This window comes from Phyllobates terribilis, unplaced genomic scaffold, assembly GCF_046119375.1.
Source record: "Phyllobates terribilis strain yellow unplaced genomic scaffold, ASM4611937v1 Scaffold_4__5_contigs__length_816908805, whole genome shotgun sequence".
NCBI lineage: Eukaryota > Metazoa > Chordata > Amphibia > Anura > Dendrobatidae > Phyllobates > Phyllobates terribilis.
Genome location: NW_027362764.1, coordinates 426,560,788 through 426,581,966, shown reverse-complemented (window position 1 = coordinate 426,581,966; position 21,179 = coordinate 426,560,788).

Genomic DNA, 21,179 nt, shown 5'->3' with positions numbered 1-21,179 from the left:
GCAAGATACATTGATCATGCATGCGCCGGGAGCCACAGGTGACAATGCATGTGCACTGATGCTGGCAATCACACAGCTTCAGTGCGCACAATCCGGACCAGCGGCCCGATGAGTGCAAATGCTTCAAACATCGCGCATGTGCCCCTCAAACATTGCGCTTGCCAGGAGCAGTATTCAAATGTCATGGGTGGCACCAGCACTGACTGAATGTGGCGCCGCCCATGACTGAATGTCACTCCCCTATGACTGAATACGAGCAGGTAGATAAAGTATATAAAATGTTATAACATCATTATACTGCCACCAATTTTCATAAAAACAGCTTGTTATTGATGCAGATTGCATCACTAACAACACTATGGGGGCAGTTTACATAGCTACAAGGATGTGACGGGTTCCCTTTAAGAGGTTGTCCAAGTTTTTCATGAGTGTCTGCAGTCACTCTATGTGACTGCTGACTCATGAACAGTCACAGTGTGTGTATTGCGCGCTGTGAAGATTCTCCAGTGCTGGCGGAGAAATCAAGCCATGTGACCGCAACTATGCAATTTTGGACAAATTCTGACTGTGAAAGTTGTGGACACCTAAACAAGGGATTTGTTTAGGTGTCTAACCATCTACTCTAGTTACTGTGATGCTACCATCTGCTGCCAGCAGAACTACATGTCCCAGCTATCCGCTCTGCAAGTCTAGTACCTCCCCTGTGGTACACAACATAAACAAATATGAAATGGTTTAGAATGGGCATTGGAGTACCATGGCCAAAATTGACCCCCATTTTGGGTCCAATTTTGTAGCTTATAATATATGTAGCTTGGGTTTACTTTTTACTCTTTGTCCTTTTCAGTAACATTTGGTCAATTCCCCACTCCTTCTTTACTAACAATGTAGTTTGCACCAAATTCCTGCCATTGAATTGCTGTCTATTAAATCTATAGGTTAATATAGACTTTGGTTAGGTTGATAAATGTTTGATGGCTTTAAACTAGTGTTTACTTTGGAAAAAAAGTTTTTTTTTAGTATATTCACCTTTGTGAAGATGGATGATCTTAGAATTTCAGTGTAGACATTCTACAGGAAATTACCTTAAGGGACAACTTCATCTAAAATACATTAAACCTCATATATCAAATCTTGTCCGAGAGAATAGGCTTGCCTGTTGCCCATAGCAACCAAACAAATCTCAACTTCCATTTTTGTAAACCGCACTGTAAAAAATGATCACTAAAAAAATAATAATAATTTGAAGGCTATAAATACACATCGATTTACTGATTGGATTTGGGAAGCCTGATCTAGATTTTAAAACTTTGCATAATTTAATGTACTTGTTGTTCATAAAGGAAATGGTTTAATAACACAGACTCAAATAGTGAATGATGCAATTTTATTGCTGCTCTTCTCTGCTGTTAGTTCTGTGTCAATCCACTATCTTCCTGTTCAAAGGAATCATGAGAAACTAGCATCTAACAGAACTGCACTAAACTGCTGGGTAATGACCTGGCTTTAAGTGTTACTTAAAGGAGAAAAGCGTTCACTGCTTGAGATCTTTGCCTTCTATCTTGGAAGAAATTACAGGATAAGATAAGGTAAAATATATATAATTTATATGTCAGCAGATGATGGGAAGCAGATCCTTAAACAGTAAAGTAACCTTACAGATAAAGGAGCTTTTCAGGTCCATATGGAGCTGCTCACTTCCACGTCAGAAGTGAATAGTGCCAACAACGTTATGACCCCACACACCTGGTCATGATCTGCCAGAATCAAGCTTGGGTCATATTCTAGTGAACCAGAGACATACTTGAGACATGCCCATTATACACGTGTCTAGGCAGGTGTGTGAGGTCATAACATCTTTGGCAGTACTCACTTCCTGTGCAGATGTTAAGTTTTTTGTTTGATTTTTCGTTTTTTCAAATAGTTGTTTTTTCATATAGAGATTGTATATATAATTTGCATTTTTTTATTTGTATTATGATTATAAATCATTCATGTGTTCTTCTATTGTGTGTCCAGGTTGTGATACTCACCAGTAGATGGGTCATGTAATTTCATTGATTCACAGCTTCCTTCATAAGTTGTTTTATATACTTCTATGTACAGTATGATAGCATGAGGAAGAGATCAGATCGATTTTGAAATGTGTTGCTATCTTTAAATAAGTGTTCACTGTTTTTTCTACACCTTCCCATCCTTGTCTTCATCATGACACGCATCCACCACAATGTTTTTTATTTTTTCTCTCCCAATTGTTCTAACCCCTTCACAACTTTTGAAATACCCATACATCATAGATGGGAAGGGGTTCCTGACCTTTGACGTATGGGTATGCCATGGCGATCGTGGGAGGTACAAGAGCTGTGCCTGCGCAATTGCCGCTGAGAGTTTGGCTTAAATTAAAGCAAGACCCGGCTATCATTTCCACGAATTCCCCAGGCATGTTAACCCCCTAAATGCCTCGATTGATATCAATCACAGCATTTAAAAGGCTAGGAGAGGATGCTCCCTCTCGCATCCGATCGCCACCCCCGTAACATCATTGCAAGAGCTCTATTGTTGCCTGAGGTTGTCATGATAACATCTGGGGCACCTAGCTACGGAAAGCCTGTTGAAACATGCTCAGAGCATAGTCTAAGAGGCTTCTGTCAGTGCAGCACTGACAGGTATAATGCATTGCAATGCTTGTGCATTGCAGTGCATTACACCAGCGATCAGAGTGAAAAAAAGTTAAAATCCAATAGAGAGATTAAGTAAAAAAAAAAAATATAAAGAAAAAATCACAAAATAAAGAACAAAAAATGAAACAATATTTTACCAATAAATGCACATTTATGAAAAAAAATAAAAATAAACATAAAAGGTACACATACTTGGCTTCATCGCATTTGGAACCACCCGACTTATAAAGCTGTCACACAAGTTAACCCCTTCAGTGAACACTGTAACAAAAATTAAATAAAAAACGTGGCAAAAAACTAGGCTTTTTCATCATACCCCGAACAAAAAGTGGAATAAAACGCAATCAAAAGGTCAAGTGGAAAACAAGAATGGTACAGCTGAAAACGTCTGTCTTCATCCGCAAACAAACAAGCTGCCATACAGTTCCATCATCGAAAAAATGTAAAAGTTAAAGCTCTCAGAATAAAGCAATGCAAAAATATTTATTTTTTTCAATAAAAGTTTTTATTGTGTAAAAGGGACAAAACTTAAAAAAATTATATAAATGTGATATCTCTGTACTCATACTGACCCAAAGAATGAAGCTGCCTTACCGCTTTTACCACAAGGATTTTGTTCATTCTGTCTCTTAAAAATCAGAATAGAAAGCAATTAAAAATGTTATGTGCCCAAATAAAGTACCAATGAAAACGTCAACTCATCTCGCAAAAATAATCCCTCATATGACTCTGTCAGCAGATATAAAGGAAAAATTATAGTTTTCAAAATATGGTGATGAATAAACTTATTTTTGCAATAAAAATTCTTTTTAGTGTGTGTGACAGCAGTCAAACATAAAAAACTGTATAAGTCTGGTATCGCTGTAATCACACCAGCCCAAAGAATAACGTCATCTAATCACTTATACCCACGAGGAACAACATAAAAAATAAATAAAACCAATTATTGACCTGCTGTTGATTTATTCATTCTGTCTCCCAAAGATTGCAGTAAGGCTCGGCTCACATTTATCCTGCGTCTACTCTGAGCGCTTATACTGAGGTTTCCATGCAAATCTCTGAATTGTCTATTCAGAGAGGAAGAGGACTAAAACTTTAGTGCCACCTATAGGAAGTAGCAGTCCTAAAAGTCAGTATCAACCCTTTAACGAAACTTGTCACATGACTTAGGATAAAAGCCAGAACCATAACCTCAATTTGCAGACACTGTTTTTCGGGTACTGCCCCTCATCACTGCAAAATGTGTCATCTGGTTTGGCTGGGTGAGAGGTGTCAGACCAGTATCCAATCAGTAAAAATTCTCCTTGCGGAGTGAGACACGTTAAACATGTCAAGGTGAGCTGACTTTTAAGCCGCAATGCTCCTTTGGGAAATATGCAAATTGTCTCTTCAGAGAGAAAGAGGACTAGAACTCTATTGCCACCTATAGGAAGTAGCAATTCTAAAAGTCAATATCGAACTTTTAACGAGCTTTGTCACATGACTTAGGATAAAAGCCAGAACCATAACCTCAATTTGCAGACACTGTGTTTTGGGCTACTACCTCTCATCACTGAGCTCTGTGTTGGCTGCGTGTGAGGCGTCAGACCGGTATCGAAGGGGTAACGTTTCTCTTTGCAGAGAGTGATATGTTAAGCATGTCAATGTGAGGAGATTTTTAAGCTGCAATGATTCTCTGGGAAATATGCAAGTTATCTCTTCAGAGAGGAAGAGTACTACAACTATAGTGCCACCTATAAGAAGTAGCAATCCTAAAAGTCAATATCGACCCTTGTGACATGACTTAGAATAAAAGCCAGAACCAGAACCTCGATTTGCAGACACTGTGTTTCGGAGTACTGCCCCTCATCAGTGTAAAGTGTGAGATCTGGTTTGGCTGGGTGAGAGGTGTCTGACCGGTATCCAAAGGGTAATTTTTTTCCTTAGTAGAGTGACATCTTAAGCATGTTAAGGTGAGGCTACTTTTAGCCACAATGCTCCTCTGGGAAACATGCAAATTGTCTCTTCAGAGATGACGAGGACTAGAACTGTAGTGCCACTTTCAGGAAGTAGCAATCCTATAAGCCTATATCGACCCTTATCACATGACTTAGGATAAAAGTCAGAACCATGACCTCAATTTGCAGACACTGTGTTTCAGAATACTGCCCCTCATCAGTGCAAAATGTGAGATCTGGTTTGGCTGGGTGAGAGGTGTCAGACCGGTATCCAAGGACTAAAATTTCTCCCTGCGGAGAGTGAGATGTTAATCATATCAAGGTGAGGAGACATTTAAGCCGCAATGCTCCTCTGGGAAATATGCAAATTGTCTCTCCAGAGAGAAAGAGGACTAGAACTCTAGTGCCACTTATAGGAAGTCGCAATCCTAAAAGTCAATTTAACGAGCCTTGTCACATGACTTAGGCTAAGGTTCATTAAAGGGTTGATATTGACTTGATGGATGGAGGGTTTCATGATGGATCTCCTGTTCTCCTGTTCCTCTTGTGAAAATGAATAATTTGGGGCAAAACTAACATTTTTGAGGGAAAAAGTAAAATTTTCATTTTTTCCTGTCACATTGCGTTAGTTCCTGTGAAACACCTGAAGGGTAAATAAACGTATTGAATGTGGTTTTGAGGGGTGCGGTTTTTCATATAGAGTGACTTTTAAATATTTTCTGTCTTATACGCCCCTCAAAGTCACTTTAAATGGGATGTGGTCCCTACAAAAATTGGTTTAGTAAATTTTGCTGGAAAATTGATTAGTTTAACCCTTTTAACTTCCTTAAAAAATGATGTTTATGTATACAATAGTAGACATGTGGTATATGGTGGTACTTATTAACTATTTTATGTGCTATAAGTATCTGGTCTAGGGGCATAAAAATTTAAAGTTTGAAAATTGCAAAATTTTCACATTTTTTTCCAGAATTCCGATATTTTCGCAAATAAAGGCAAAAAATATTGGCCTAAATTTACCACTAACATGAAGTACAATATGTCATGAAAAAACAATCTCAGAATCACAGGGATACTTTGAAGCGTTCTTGAGTTTTTTACCACATAAAATGACACTGGTCAAAATTGTAAAATTTGGCCTGGTCATGAAGGTGAAAACAGGCTGGGTGATGAAAGGGTTAATGAGTGGCTCAGTTGGCTTTAACAGGTAGAGCAGACATCTGTAAGAGAAATACCACTTCACTGCTACTTTCATCATGACCTGCACAAATCCATCAGGTGAGCAGATTGCATCTATTCTTTTTTTTCCCTGTTATCAGCAGGATTTCACCATGATGAACTCCTATTTTGACTTCTAGATGCCGAAGTAAAACACTCTGGATGACATCAGATAATGTTTTAAAGCACCACTCCAGCATTATTTTTTATTTTACCGCTGGAGTGGTGTTTCTAATCTAAGGTCCCTGCAACCTAGTCTTGTACTTGAAGGGACCTTAGAGGACAGTAGTGGTGATAGAAGGTCAGTACAGCGGAGGGTAAGTATAAGACTACTGTCAGGGCGCTTAGATTAGAAGAACCACTCCAGCGCTGAAAAAAAAACACCACTGGAGTGGTGCTTTTGTGTACTGGAGAATGTACAATCACGAGTGTAAGTTATTAGGATAAAATGTTAGCTTCACCTTGGACCTGGTTTCTGAGAAGCCCTGGTCATACAAATGGAATGTGGTAGGTGTTGGTCCTGTGTGGCCATAAACACCCCCTAGAATTAATCATGAAATGAAAATTACTTTGACCTAAATAAAATAGCTATAGATATTTCTATTGACATACCATCCATTTTCAGTTAACAGTAGTCTTTTCCTGGCATTAAATTGGACACATTTCTTTTCACTTTTCTTCAATAGCCCCTCGGTTTCTACTTTGTCAATGTCCACACTTGTCAAAAGTCAACAAAATTCTGGGAAGAAAAACTATTTACTTCTAGATTTTCTTTGATGTGGCATTTTATCAAGTGTTAAGCTTTACCATATGAAGAATTATGACATCAATGCAAATGCTGTCAGTATTCAATTTTCATGTATTGATCAGAGTAGCTTATTTTAATTACAGAATAAGCAAGTGCATTATTACATTTTCCATTAAGCCACCTGTTTATCATTCTATGAAAATAACACAGTTTGCCCTTTTTCCAGCACCAAGAAAACATTGTGAGATAAAATCCATCCTTTCACCTTTCGTTACCATTGATTGTAAAACACTTTCTTGACAAGCAGCGTTATGCATATGACATTTAGTCTGAGCAGCAGAAGCTTCTATTGGTTTTTTTTTGCAAACATGTAAATTGGAATCAAGGTTTTTGAATGTCAGAAGGAAACACGCTACTTGCACTAAATACTATTGATTGCCGTCATCAGAATATTATCCTTATATACATGGAAAATTTTTAATTAAAATTTTCTTTCTTCATTCATACTTTCGTATGTGGCTCATGAGTACAGTGAAAAAGAAGCTGGAGAAATAATATATTAAAGTATCATAATGGACCTACAGTTCTGGTTAGAGCACAAAGTGGAAATATTTTACAGTATAATAATTCAGAAGTTTTCAAGAACTGTAAAATGATCGAAAAGCTAACAAAAACAGAACAAAGAGACTTAATGGCCAGGTTGTCATCCCTTCCAATCCTTACAGAAATCACTAGATCAGTGGCACTGGACTGAAAATGATACTTTTTACCTTTCTCTCTACCAAGTTTTAAAAAAGTAATAGAAAATCACTTTTAATAGAAACATATCAATAGCTCTCATGTCGCCGAATAAAACTCTTCTACTTACATAGGGAAAGGGCATTAGTCAAATTTTATATTATTGAAATAATTCCAATATTTACAGCATTATAGTATTTTCAGCCTTCTGTATATTGTTATACCACCATTATAAAACAATGTACTGTATAGCAAATAGGACCTTAGTTGCCTTAAAGGAACCTGTCAGCAGATTTTCAACCCCAAACTAATGGAATCTAAGCAAAGTCACTATGCAAGCGTTTAAATTCATACCTTTCTTGTATAAAAGCAATTTCCCAAATTTTAGAATTCCCTTGCACAGTTTTGATACTTATTGGCTGAGGTCCTTTCTCTTTCCCTTTACGTCCACCCATCACTGACCGCAAATTATTGACTGACAGGTCACTCTTGTCTGAGTGCTTAGCCTCCTCTGTCTGAGATCTCACCCCCAAAGCGTCATTTCTTGGGCACGTGCATCCTGATGATGATTCAAGAGTTGTACTGTTGTTCTGCACATGCAACGCCCCAGGAAATAATGATGTCTGCCTGAGATGTGTATGTGGGGGAGACAGGTCCCTCAGACAAGAATAACTGGCAGTCAATTACCGGAGACTGGTGGCAGGCTGAGAAAGGGAGAAAAGCAGGGGAGCTGTAAGTGCAGTGCCAGCTGAATGCATGCAGAAGAAACTAGTGCATGCTACAATTTTTTTCACTTGCATATTTGGTTCGTGAAAATAATACTTATCTGCACTACCTTATTAAATAACATTAGTCAGAGTGCTGTGTTTCATTCGTATAAACTTGGCCTTGCATGGTCTCTGCTTAGATGCCATAAGTTAGGGGTAGAAAAACCTTCTGACAGGTTCCCTTTAAAGTCACAGAAGATGCCTGCATTCTCCTTTTGGTGAACACACAATTTTAATCTTTGATTCACGTACCTTGGAAAATATCATGCACTTTTTTGGACTTAATCTGTCGGCTGGATTTTTCTGCTTTCTCTATTGGAGGTTCACTTTAAATTTGACTACATTAAATAAACTGTAAACCTCTGCTCCTATTTGCATATGTTGCATATTATGTTCAATATGACAAAAGGAATGGCACTGCATGTATTTCTAATCTTCTGGTCAGACCGGTACGCACCACGACAAAACATTGGTAAGTCAATAGGGTTCAATGGACACTGCTAGTATCAAAGAATTCAACACAGGGTTTCGTTATGAATGAATGCAAATTAATGTACAAACATACAGATGCATCTTACTAAATTAGAATATCACCAAAAAGTTAATTTATTTCAGTTCTTCAATACAAAAAGTGAAACTCATATTATATAGAGTCATTACAAACAGAGTGATCTATTTCAAGTGTTTATTTCTGCTAATGTTGATGATTATGGCTTACAGCCAATGAAAACACAAAAGTCATTAACGCAGTAAATTAGAATAATTAGCAAAAACACCTGCAAATGTTTTCTACACATTTAAAAAGGTCCCTTAGTCTGTTTCAGTAGGCTCCACAATCATGGGGAAGACTGCTGACTTGACAGATGTCCAGAAGGCAGTCATTGACACTAAGTAAATGCAAAGTAAATTTTTCATTTCATTTGGAAATCAAGGTCCCAGAGTCTGGAGGAAGAGTGGAGAGGCACACAATTCAAGCTGCTTGAGGTCTAGTGTGAAGTTTCCACAATCAGTGATGGTTTGGGGAGCCATGTTATCTGCTGGTGTAGGTCCACTGTGTTTTATCAAGACCAAAGTCAGCGCAGCTGTCTACCAGGAAATTTTAGAGCACTTCATGCTTCCCTCTGCCAACAAGTTTTTTGAAGATGGAAATGTCATTCTTCAGCAGGACTTGGCACCTGTCCACACTGTCAAAAGTACCAATACCTGGTTTAAAAACAATGGTATCACTGTGATTGAATGGCCAGCAAACTCGCCTGACCTTAACCCCATAGACAATCTATGGGGTATTGTCAAGAGGAAGATGAGAGACACCAGACCCAACAATGCTGATGAGCTGAAGGCTGCTATCAAAACAACCTGGGCTTCCATAACACCTCAGCAGTGCCACAGGCTGATCGCCTCCATGCCACACCACATTGATGCAGTAATTGATGCAAAAGGAGCCCGGACCAAGTATTGAGTGCATTTACTGAATATACTGTACATTTCAGTAGGCCAACATTTCGGATTTTAAAAACATTTTTCAAGCTGTTGTTATAAAGTATTCTAATTTACTGAGATAATGACTTTTGTGTTTTCATTGGCTGTAAGCAGTGATCATCAACATTAACAGAAATAAACACTTGAAATAGATCACTCTGTTTGCAATGACTCTATATAATATATGAATTTCATTTTTTGTATTGAAGAGCTGAAATAAATTAACTTTTTGATGATTTTCTAATTTAGTGAGATGCACCTGTACATGTTTTACACTACAACGCTGCAGCATTTAAGAGAAAAACATATTACAAAAGGGGACGAGGATGAAGTGTCAGCCTACTTCTCCCCATCCACTCAGCTGGACTGGCATGCTTTTCCGTATACACAAAAACCTGTTATGGCATGCTAGCTATGCCATATTGCTATGCCCAGGCATACATCAGTTTGCTTGTTACCTTGCAATTAAAAAATATGTTAAACTGTACTTGTCTTTTCAGATGACTTTTCAGAATAGGCTATTATGTATATTTAAGACTGCTGGAAGCAAGCCAGAATTCTTATGCCCCTTGTGGTGAAAAGGTAAATCTGTCTCTATAAAGACACTTGATATGATATCGGAACTTATTAAAACTTTGAAACTTTATTTACAATTTTTTGGATTTGGAGGATATTAACTTATTGTATAACTCAAACTTTTCTCTCAGTTGATTTCTTAGTGAAATGAGTTACACTGGGACCCTTGGTAATCTGAAGATTTGTTACAACTCTGTCCATTTACAGGGAAGTCCCCCGTTCCCACATGTATAGTCACTCAGAAATTCACTTCTCTTAAATGCATAGGCCCACAATCCTCTTGTTACTCGCAGACAGTCCTAACAGGCGTACACCCCTTTTGCTTGTGTTCCGTGCGGTTCTAACCTGATCACTGTCATACAAGTCTTTTGGTCTTGTCTCACTGACCCATTTGTAATATTTACCATGGCTTATCTCTCTGCATTGTTGCACCACTAGTGCTGAAACTATAACTCTATGGCTCTACTCACTTTCCTGGAAGCACCGGCCTGGGTTTTGCCAATGACAGTTCAAATACTAAACATTCTGTCTCTATCTTCTGTGGAGACAGTGGGGAAAGTGACTTTCTATTGACACTAATACTGAGCAGTGACTTAATCTATTCTGCCTCTGTGAGGCAGTTTTTTTACATACTTTCTACTAATTTTTCTACTCTTAGACATCTACAAATTCCACCTCCAGAGTCTCTATCAGTCACCATTGACAAGTCTTCTGTCCAGAAACACGCTATTATTTTGCGCCATTCCTTGAGCAGCATGCATCACAGCATACAACTTAATCCCATGTAGCCTGAAGTGAATATTTAGCACCTTTATGTGATGCCAAAATTTATTTTATTTCTAGCTCAAAATAATAAAAACAATTAAGGGAAAACTGCCTAATGAGGCATTCTGCCAAAATGACAATACAGTACATACATATGCAAGAGTGTGCAAGCAGTAAACTAACACTATAAAAATCTTCTATCCATTGAAACTTGTGTTTATCCAATCTTTGACCCCCCCACATATACTGGACTTTTATTTGGCATTTTTGCCAATTTTCACATCTGCAGGCTCTGTCACTAATTATCAGCTGTTTCTGATCTAGAGGGTGTATACTAGCTGCCAATATATATCACATACACAGTACACAGAGAGATGTAATCCTGCTCTTCTATCTCTGTGAAGCACACAGCAAAAAATCTTCAGCATGTAAGATAATATGCAGCAGTACTGAGAAGTGTACCTGTGAATCCAGAATCACTCACTAAGATTTGCAGCATTACATTATTTCTTTGTCTATATCATGCCTCTTTCCTCTTTTTCCCCTCTCACTTCTCCCTTTGTCATCTGAAATCAGCATTATGTAGGCAAAAGGACCCTGAATCCAACAATGTATCACTGCAGCCGTTCTGACACAATTGAGATTTAAGATTTTGCAATGCAGCAGAGCTGAGAGAACAAACCCAACCCACACCAAGCTCTCTGTGGACATTGCCTATAGACACTGAGCTGATTATCACAGAAGGGGCCAAAGTCAGACTTGGAAGCATGTGCAAACTAGTCACAGTAATGATAATGACCAGGTGATTAAACTTTCAGTCTAAGTAAACACAGCTTGACATGTGATACATAGTTGAATTCTGTGTTTTAACTAGTGTTGAGCCACCCCCGTAGTGTTCGGGTTCGGTTCGGTTCGTCGAACACCGGGATGTTCGAGGAACTGTTCGTCGAACTGTTCGTCGAACACCTTAGAACACCGTCGAACACCGTTAAAACCAATGGCAGGCAAACAAAAACACATAGGAACACATAGAAAACACCTTCAAAGGTGTCCAAAAGCTGACAAACTGCTCAGAAGACGCTTTCTTTAAAAAAGCCGGCCGGCAATTCACCAGCGGCATACACCGGTACCCGACAATTTAGACATGAAGGAATAGAGCATCACACATAGATTAGATTGATAGAAACATGTCAGTCACATATATATGAAGTACAGTGACAGTGTTGCTTACTGTACTTGTCATTTAGTGTAAAGGATTTATTAAAAAATATAATAGTGTTTTCGTGCACCGTCTCTTTAAAAAAGCCGGCCGGCAATTCAGCAGCGGTACCCGACAATTTATAACAGACAGAATAGAGCTTCACACATAGATTAGATAGATAGAAACATGTCAGTCACATATATATGAAGTACTGTGACAGTGTTGCTTACTGTACTTGTCATTTACTGCAAAGAATTTATTTAAAAAAATAATAGTGTTTTCATGCACCGTCTCTTTAAAAAAGCCGGCCGGCAATTCAGCATCTGTACCCGACAATTTAGAATAGAAGGAATAGAGAATCACACATAGATTAGATAGATAGAAACATGTCAGCCACATATATACGAAGTACAGTGACAGTGTTGCTTACTGTACTTGTCATTTAGTGTAAAGGATTTATTAAAAAATATAATAGTGTTTTCGTGCACCGTCTCTTTAAAAAAGCCGGCCGGCAATTCAGCAGCGGTACCCGACAATTTATAACAGACAGAATAGAGCTTCACACATAGATTAGATAGATAGAAATATGTCAGTCACATATATATGAAGTACTGTGACAGTGTTGATTACTGTACTTGTCATTTACTGCAAAGGATTTATTAAAAAAAATAATAGTGTTTTCATGCACCGTCTCTTTAAAAAAGCCGGCCGGCAATTCAGCATCTGTACCCGACAATTTATAACAGACAGAATAGAGCTTCACACATAGATTAGATAGATAGAAACATGTCAGTCACATATATAATAAGTACAGTGACAGTGTTGGTTACTGTACTTGTCATTTAGTATTAAAATAAAGGATTTATTATTAAAAAAAATTGGCGTGGGGTTCCCCGTAATTTTAGTCTCTAGCGGAGGTTAAGCAGACAGCTGGGGCAGATGTTTGAAGCCTGGGAAGGGGGTAATACCCACGGAGCTTCCCAGGCTACTAATATCAGCCCCCAGCTGAATACCTAGCCTTTACTAGCTATTAAAATGGAGGACCCCCCCAAAAAAATGACGTGGGGTCCCCCCTAATTTAATAGCTAGCAAAGGCTAGGCAGACAGCTGGGGGCTGAAATTAATAGCCCAGGAAGGGAGCCATGAATATTGGCCCCCTCCCAGGCTAGAAACACCAGCCCTCAGCCGCCCCAGAAATGGCGCATCCATAGGATGCGCCAATTCTGGCACTTAGCCTCGCTCTTCCACGCTGCCCTGGTGCGGTGGCAGGGGGTAATAGGGTTGGGGTTGATGTCAGCTTATAATGCCAGCTGGCATCAAGCGCAGGTTAGTAATGGAGAGGCGTCTATAAGACACCCCCATAACTAACCCCATAGTCAAAGTTAAAAAAAAAAACACAAACACCCAGAATAAAGTCCTTTAATTGAAATAAAGACACAATTCTTTATTGTTCTAAATTAAACCATACTTACCATCACGCCCATTCCAGCTGAAGCCAACGATCTCCTGCAATAAAAGAAAAATAATAAAGCAACCTCATCCTTACCTTTCCATGGTTCCCAGGACAGCTCCAGCTCTGCTACATCGAGATGACAGGCTGGACCGCAGCAGAACGCTGCCATCCAGCTTGCCATGCCGCACACACTGAGAAGCGCAGGCATGCTTGCGCTCCTCAGTGTCTGACTGTGACGGCATCCAGATGAGCCGACAATGAACTCGGCTCACCTCATGTACGTCACTGACAGCGTGGGAAAATTCTCCTGCACTCAGCGCTTCAGCGTGAGAATTTTCCCACGCTGTCAGTGACGTGCATGAGGTGAGCCGAGTTCATTGGACATGACCTCGGCTCATCTGGATGCCGTCACAACCAGACACTGAGGAGTGGAAGTATGCCTGCGCTTCTCAGTGTCTGCGGGATGACAGGCTGGATGGCAGCGTTCTGCTGCGGTCCAGCCTGTCATCTCGATGTAGCAGAGCTGAAGCTGTCGTGGGAGCCATGGAAAGGTAAGGATGATGTTGCTTTATTATTTTACTTTTATTGCAGGAGATCATTGGCTTCAGCTGGAATGGGCGTGGCGGTAAGTATGGTTTAATTTAGAACAATAAAGAATTGTGTGTTTATTTCAATTAAAGGACTTTTTTCTGGGTGTTTGTGTTTTTTTTAAATACTTTACTAGAAATTCATGGTGGTCATGTCTAATATTGGCGTGACCCCATGAATTTCGGGCTTAGGGCCAGCTGATAATGCCAAGCTGGCCTTAACCCCTTTATTACCCAGTGAGCCACCACACCAGGGCCCTGGATGAGCTGGGTACAGTGCCAGAAGATGGCGCTTCTATGAACGCGCCATTTTCCGGGGCGGCTGCGGACTGCAATTTGCAGCGGGTGGGGCCCAGAAAGCTTGGGCCTCCCTGCGCTGCAGATTCCAGCCCCCAGCTGCCTAGTTGTACCTGGCTGGACACAAAAATAGGGCGAAGCTCCACGTATTTTTTTTTTAAATTCATGAAATTCATGGAATAATTAAGAAAAAAAGTGCTTCCCTATATTGTTGTGTCCGGCTAGGTACAAATAGGCAGCTGGTGGTTGGGAGCAGCCCGTTCCTGCCTGCTGTACCTGACTGGACACAAATATAGGGTGAAGCCCCACATCAATTTTTTTTTCATTATTTCATGAATTTCCTGAAATAATTTTAAAAAAATTGACGTGGGGCTTCGCCCTATATTTGTGTCCAGTCAGGTACAGCAGGCAGGAACGGGCTGCCCCCAACCACCAGCTGCCTATTTGTACCTGGCCAGACACAACAATATAGGGAAGCCCTTTTTTAAAAAAATTATTTCATGAAATAATTAAAAAAAAATTGACGTGGGGCTTCGCACTATATTTGTGTCCAGCCAGGTACAGCAGGCAGGGACGGGCTGCCCCCAACCACCAGCTGCCTATTTGTACCTGGTTGGACACAACAATATAGGGAAGCCCTTTTTTTCTTAATTATTCCATGAATTTCATGAAATAATTTAAAAAAAAAATGCGTGGGGCTTCGCCCTATTTTTGTGCCCAGCCAGGTACAACTAGGCAGCTGGGGGCTGGAATCTGCAGCGCAGGGAGGCCCAAGCTTTCTGGACCCCACCCGCTGCATATTGCAGTCCGCAGCCGCCCCGGAAAATGGCGCGTTCATAGAAGCGCCATCTTCTGGCGCTGTACCCAACTCATCCAGGGCCCTGGTGCGGTGGCTCACTGGGTAATAAAGGAGTTAAGGCCAGCTTGGCATTATCAGCTGGCCCTAAGCCCGAAATTCATGGGGTCACGCCAATATTAGACATGACCACCATGAATTTCTAGTAAAGTATTTAAAAAAACACAACACCCAGAATAAAGTCCTTTAATTGAAATAAACACACAATTCTTTATTGTTCTAAATTAAACCATACGTGCCGTCACGCCCATTCCAGCTGAAGCCAATGTCTTCTGCAATAAAAGTAAAATAATAAAGCAACCTCATCCTTACCTTTCCATGGTTCCCACGACAGCTTCAGCTCTGCTACATCGAGATGACAGGCTGGACCGCAGCAGAACGCTGCCATCCAGCCTGTCATCCCGCGGACACTCAGAAGCGCAGGCATGCTTGCGCTCCTCAGTGTCTCGCTGTGACGGCATAAAGATGAGACAAGCTCATGTCCAATGAACTCGGCGCACCTCATGCACGTCACTGACAGCGTGGGAGAATTCTCCTGCACTCAGCACTTCAGCGTGAAAATTCTCCCACGCTGTCAGTGACGTACATGAGGTCAGCTGAGTTCATTGGACATGAATGAGCTCACCTCATGCACGTCACTGACAGCGTGGGAAAATTCTCACGCTGAAGCGCTGAGTGCAGGAGAATTTTCCCACGCTGTCAGTGACGTGCATAAGGTGAGCTCATTCATGTCCAATGATGTCAGCTCACCTCATGCACGTCACTGACAGCGTGGGAAAATTCTCCTGCACTCAGCGCTACAGCGTGAGAATTCTCCCACGCTGTCAGTGACGTGCATGAGGTGAGCTCATTCATGTCCAATGAACTCAGCTGACCTCATGCACGTCACTGACAGCGTGGGAGAATTCTCACGCTGAAGTGCTGAGTGCAGGAGAATTCTCCCACGCTGTCAGTGACGTGCATGAGGTGCGCCGAGTTCATTGGACATGAACTCGTCTCATCTTTATGCCGTCACAGCCAGACACTGCAGAGCGCAAGCATGCCTGCGCTTCTCAGTGTCTGCGGGATGACAGGCTGGATGGCAGCGTTCTGCTGCGGTCCAGCCTGTTATCTCGATGTAGCAGAGCTGAAGCTGTCGTGGGAACCATGGAAAGGTAAGGATGAGGTTGCTTTATTATTTTTCTTTTATTGCAGGAGATCGTTGGCTTCAGCTGGAATGGGCGTGAAGGTAAGTATGGTTTAATTTAGAACAATAAAGGAATGTGTCTTTATTTCAATTAAAGGACTTTATTCTGGGTGTTTGTGTTTTCTTTTAACTTTGACTATGGGGTTAGTAATGGGGGTGTCTTATAGACGCCTCTCCATTACTAACCTGGGCTTGATGTCAGCTGGCATTATAAGCTGACATCAACCCCAACCCTATTACCCCCTGCCACCGCACCAGGGCAGCGTGGAAGAGCGAGGCTAAGTGCCAGAATTGGCGCATCCTATGGATGCGCCATTTCTGGGGCGGCTGACGGCTGGTGTTTCTAGCCTGGGAGGGGGCCAATATTCATGGTTCCCTTCCTGGGCTATTAATATCAGCCCCCAGCTGTCTGCCTAGCCTTTGCTAGCTATTAAATTAGGGGGGACCCCACGTCATTTTTTTGGGGGGTCCCCCATTTTAATAGCTAGTAAAGGCTAGGTATTCAGCTGGGGGCTGATATTAGTAGTCTGGGAAGCTCCGTGGGTATTACCCCCTTCCCAGGCTTCAAACATCTGCCCCAGCTGTCTGCTTAACCTCCGCTAGAGACTAAAATTACGGGGAACCACACGCCAATTTTTTTTAATAATAAATCCTTTATTTTAATACTAAATGACAAGTACAGTAACCAACACTGTCACTGTACTTATTATATATGTGACTGACATGTTTCTATCTATCTAATCTATGTGTGAAGCTCTATTCTGTCTGTTATAAATTGTCGGGTACAGATGCTGAATTGCCGGCCGGCTTTTTTAAAGAGACGGTGCATGAAAACACTATTATTTTTTTTAATAAATCCTTTGCAGTAAATGACAAGTACAGTAAGCAACACTGTCACAGTACTTCATATATATGTGACTGACATGTTTCTATCTATCTAATCTATGTGTTAAGCTCTATTCTGTCTGTTATAAATTGTCGGGTACCGCTGCTGAATTGCCGGCCGGCTTTTTTAAAGAGACGGTGCACGAAAACACTATTATATTTTTTAATAAATCCTTTACACTAAATGACAAGTACAGTAAGCAACACTGTCACTGTACTTCGTATATATGTGGCTGACATGTTTCTATCTATCTAATCTATGTGTGATTCTCTATTCCTTCTATTCTAAATTGTCGGGTACAGATGCTGAATTGCCGGCCGGCTTTTTTAAAGAGACGGTGCATGAAAACACTATTATTTTTTTGATAAATCCTTTACACTAAATGACAAGTACAGTAAGCAACACTGTCACTGTGCTTCTTATATGTGTGACTGACATGTTTCTATCTATCTAATCTATGTGTGAAGCTCTATTCTTTCGGTTCTAAATTGTCGGGTACCGGTGTATGCCGCTGCTGAATTGCCGGCTTTTCATGTTTCACTGTGAGCACTGTTCTCATCGATTTGGGCAATCACTGTAATGCCACAACCACCATGGCTGTGGCATTACAGTGAGTGGCAGACAATCCCTGCATGATTGGTGCTCTAAATAGCGCCAGACATGCAGGACACGCTTTTGGTGCACGAACAGTTATCGAACATAACCTCGAACAGCCGAATTTTTTGCAAATCGTTCGGGTTCCTCGAACAACTCGAACACCGCCCAAAACAGCTCGAATTTGAGATTGGCGAACAGTTCTAGTCGAACACCGCTCATCTCTAGTTTTAACCCCTTCCTCCTGCTGTCCTCTGATTACATAGCAAAAACCTGCTAACAGATTCCATTTCATAGGTCAGTGAATTATGTATACAACTACGACCTCAAACAAACAAGATCATTTATTGCTGCATTGATGCAAAACTACCAAAGTTATTAGTTCAAAAATGAGTAGATGAGAAATCTAAAAAAATTGGGTCATGCTGAAAACATCATGATGTTGTGGAGGCCTAATAATCACAGGAGGAACAGAGAATGATGACATTAAAGTGTTGACCGAAGAAGTTCACATTGCCCTAGTACTGCTGCCACAGAGGACCAAAGTGGATGCCTACCAGGATAGTAAAAATCTTTTTCTTCTTTTCTGTTGGACCTTAATGTATCTTATTAATACTGCTCAAGCATACTGTATAACAAAGATGCTATATCATGACAGATGCAATAGAAACTCATGATTTGTCTAAAGAAAAGCAAATAACATATTAGAGATTGAATTCTACTAGTAGATTAATGCTTTTTAGCAGTGAAGCTGCCAATGGAAAATAGAAAAGGATTTTGATGCTTGCATGACAAATGAATCTAAAATATTTCTTATAGGAAATGCTAGTCTCTTGAAAAAGATCTAGAAATAAGACAACATAGTCATATAACAATATGTGTTCAGAATAAATATGACACATCAAAATTTTAATATTTGCTTTGATAAAATAAGGTACCGATTAGATTTGCTATGAAGACTTTTCAGGTGATGATAACCTAGCCAGAATTATTGTGCTATAATTCTTGTTGTGATATTGCATTTTATGTTTCAAGTCTCGCAAGCTTGTTGGAAGCTAGTCATATAATAGATAGGTACAAGATGTTCTTTTAATTTTTGAAATAAAGTAAATTGACACATTTTAATAATATAACATTCAAGATTTAAAAAAATGATTATTAATTCATTACACCTTTCCATTTCAATTTTATTAGTATTTTGGTATTTTATTGCCCAATTATTATTTATTTATTTATTTAATTTCACAGCACTTTACAGACATCATCATTACTGTCCCTATTGGGGCTAGCAATATACTGTAAGTTCCCTTTAGACACATTTTTGGAGTGTGGGAGGAAACGCATGCAAACATGGGGAACAACATATAAACTACATGCAGACGTTGTCCTTGGTGGAATTTTATTCCAGGACCCCAGCACTGCAAAGCAAAAGTGCTAACCAATACCACTGAGTCACTGTTTTGATATACGTGTGTGTGTATATATATGTACATGTGTGAAATCTGTCAATAAGTAACTGCTCTTGATCTTAGCTCTTATTGTTCTTACTTAGGTCTGATATTCTGAATGCACAATAACTCATAAGCAAATTGTTCTTGAATGCCTAATTTGGTTTCTGGACTGCAGTTAGTAATAAATAGTCTAAATTTTGTAATTTTTCAAAGCCAGTATTGTAAAATACTACGGTATGTATAAGTATTGGTATAGAAGAAAAGGCTTTAGCAGATAGTCGTGAAACCAATGTTTGCTTAAATGTCTTAAAGTGAATCTGACAGCTGACATAGGCTGTCTGATTCAGAAATGCAACAGATGTGTATTTTAGATTATTATCATGTTAGAAAAGTAAACATCTGTAACACCACTGCTTGTGTCTCTGCATAGCTTCCCATCCCCCACCAGAGACACTGACTTATTCACCACTCCAGGCCATGCAGTGTGTTCTTTGTCCTCTGCTTGCTGTGCATGTTTCCAGGATAAATGCTTAGTATGCCCATGCGTGCACTTCCTGATTCTTAAAGGGGCAATGTGCACTTTTGCTAACTGTTCACAGCTAACAGCTAAGGGGCATTCAGTTAACGTCCTCACCTCCAAGTTGTCTCGCAGCCAATAGCTGGGAGACATCTTGTATGAAAGGCACCCTCCCCAGTAGGGAAGTGCCTGAGCAACCCCTATATTTATGTTGGGTGGTTAGTGTGCGCAACTTTATGTTGCCAGGTCTCCCGTTCCTAATCTGTTAAAGTTATTCTGTATCCTGTATCCTGAGACCCTTAGTTCAGTCTAGTTTGCCCGTGTTCCTGTGACCGCTGGTGGTGCCCGAATCCTGAAACCGCGTCAGCGATATCTGTCTGCCACTCTAGGGGCTGAATACCCAGGCCTGAACTCCGAACCTGTCCCAGTGACGGCCCTGTCTGCACAGTCTGAACTTGTCCTAAGTGGCTGTCCTGCCCTATATCTGAAGTAACATCTCTGACCTCTGGGGTCAGCAGCTACTGCTGGACGCCACCCTGGAGTGGCACCTGGCTTCCAATGCATTTAAAAAGGTCCCTTAGTCTGTTTCAGTAGGTTCCACCATCATGGGGAAGACTGCTGACTTGACAGATGTCCAGAAGGCAGTCATTGACACACTCCACAAGGACGGTAAGCCACAAAAGGACATTGCTAAAGAAGCTAGCTGTTCACAGAGTGCTGTATCCAAGCATATTAATGAAATGTTGAGTGAAAGGAAAAAGTGTGGTAGAAAAGGGTGCACAAGAAACTGGGATAACCACAGCCTTGAAAGGATTGTTAAGAAATGGCCGTTCAAAAATTTGGGGGAGATTCAGAAGAAGTGGACTACTGCTGGAGTCATTGCTTCAAGAGCCACCACACACAGACGTATCCAGGACATGGGCTACAAGTGTCGCATTCCTTGGGTCAAGCCACTCATGACCAATAGACAATACGAGAAGCGTCTAACCTGGGCCAAGAAGAAAAGGACCTGGACTGTTGCTCAATGGTCCAAGGTGTTGTTTTCAGGTGAGGCCAGCAAACTCGCCTGACCTTAACCCCATAGAGAATCTATGGGGTATTGTCAAGAGGAAGATGAGAGACACCAGACCCAACAATGCAGACGAGCTAAAGGCTGCTATCAAAGCAATCTGGGCTTCCATAACACCTCAGCAGTGCCACAGACTGATCACCTCCATGCCACGCTGCAGTGATGCAGTAATT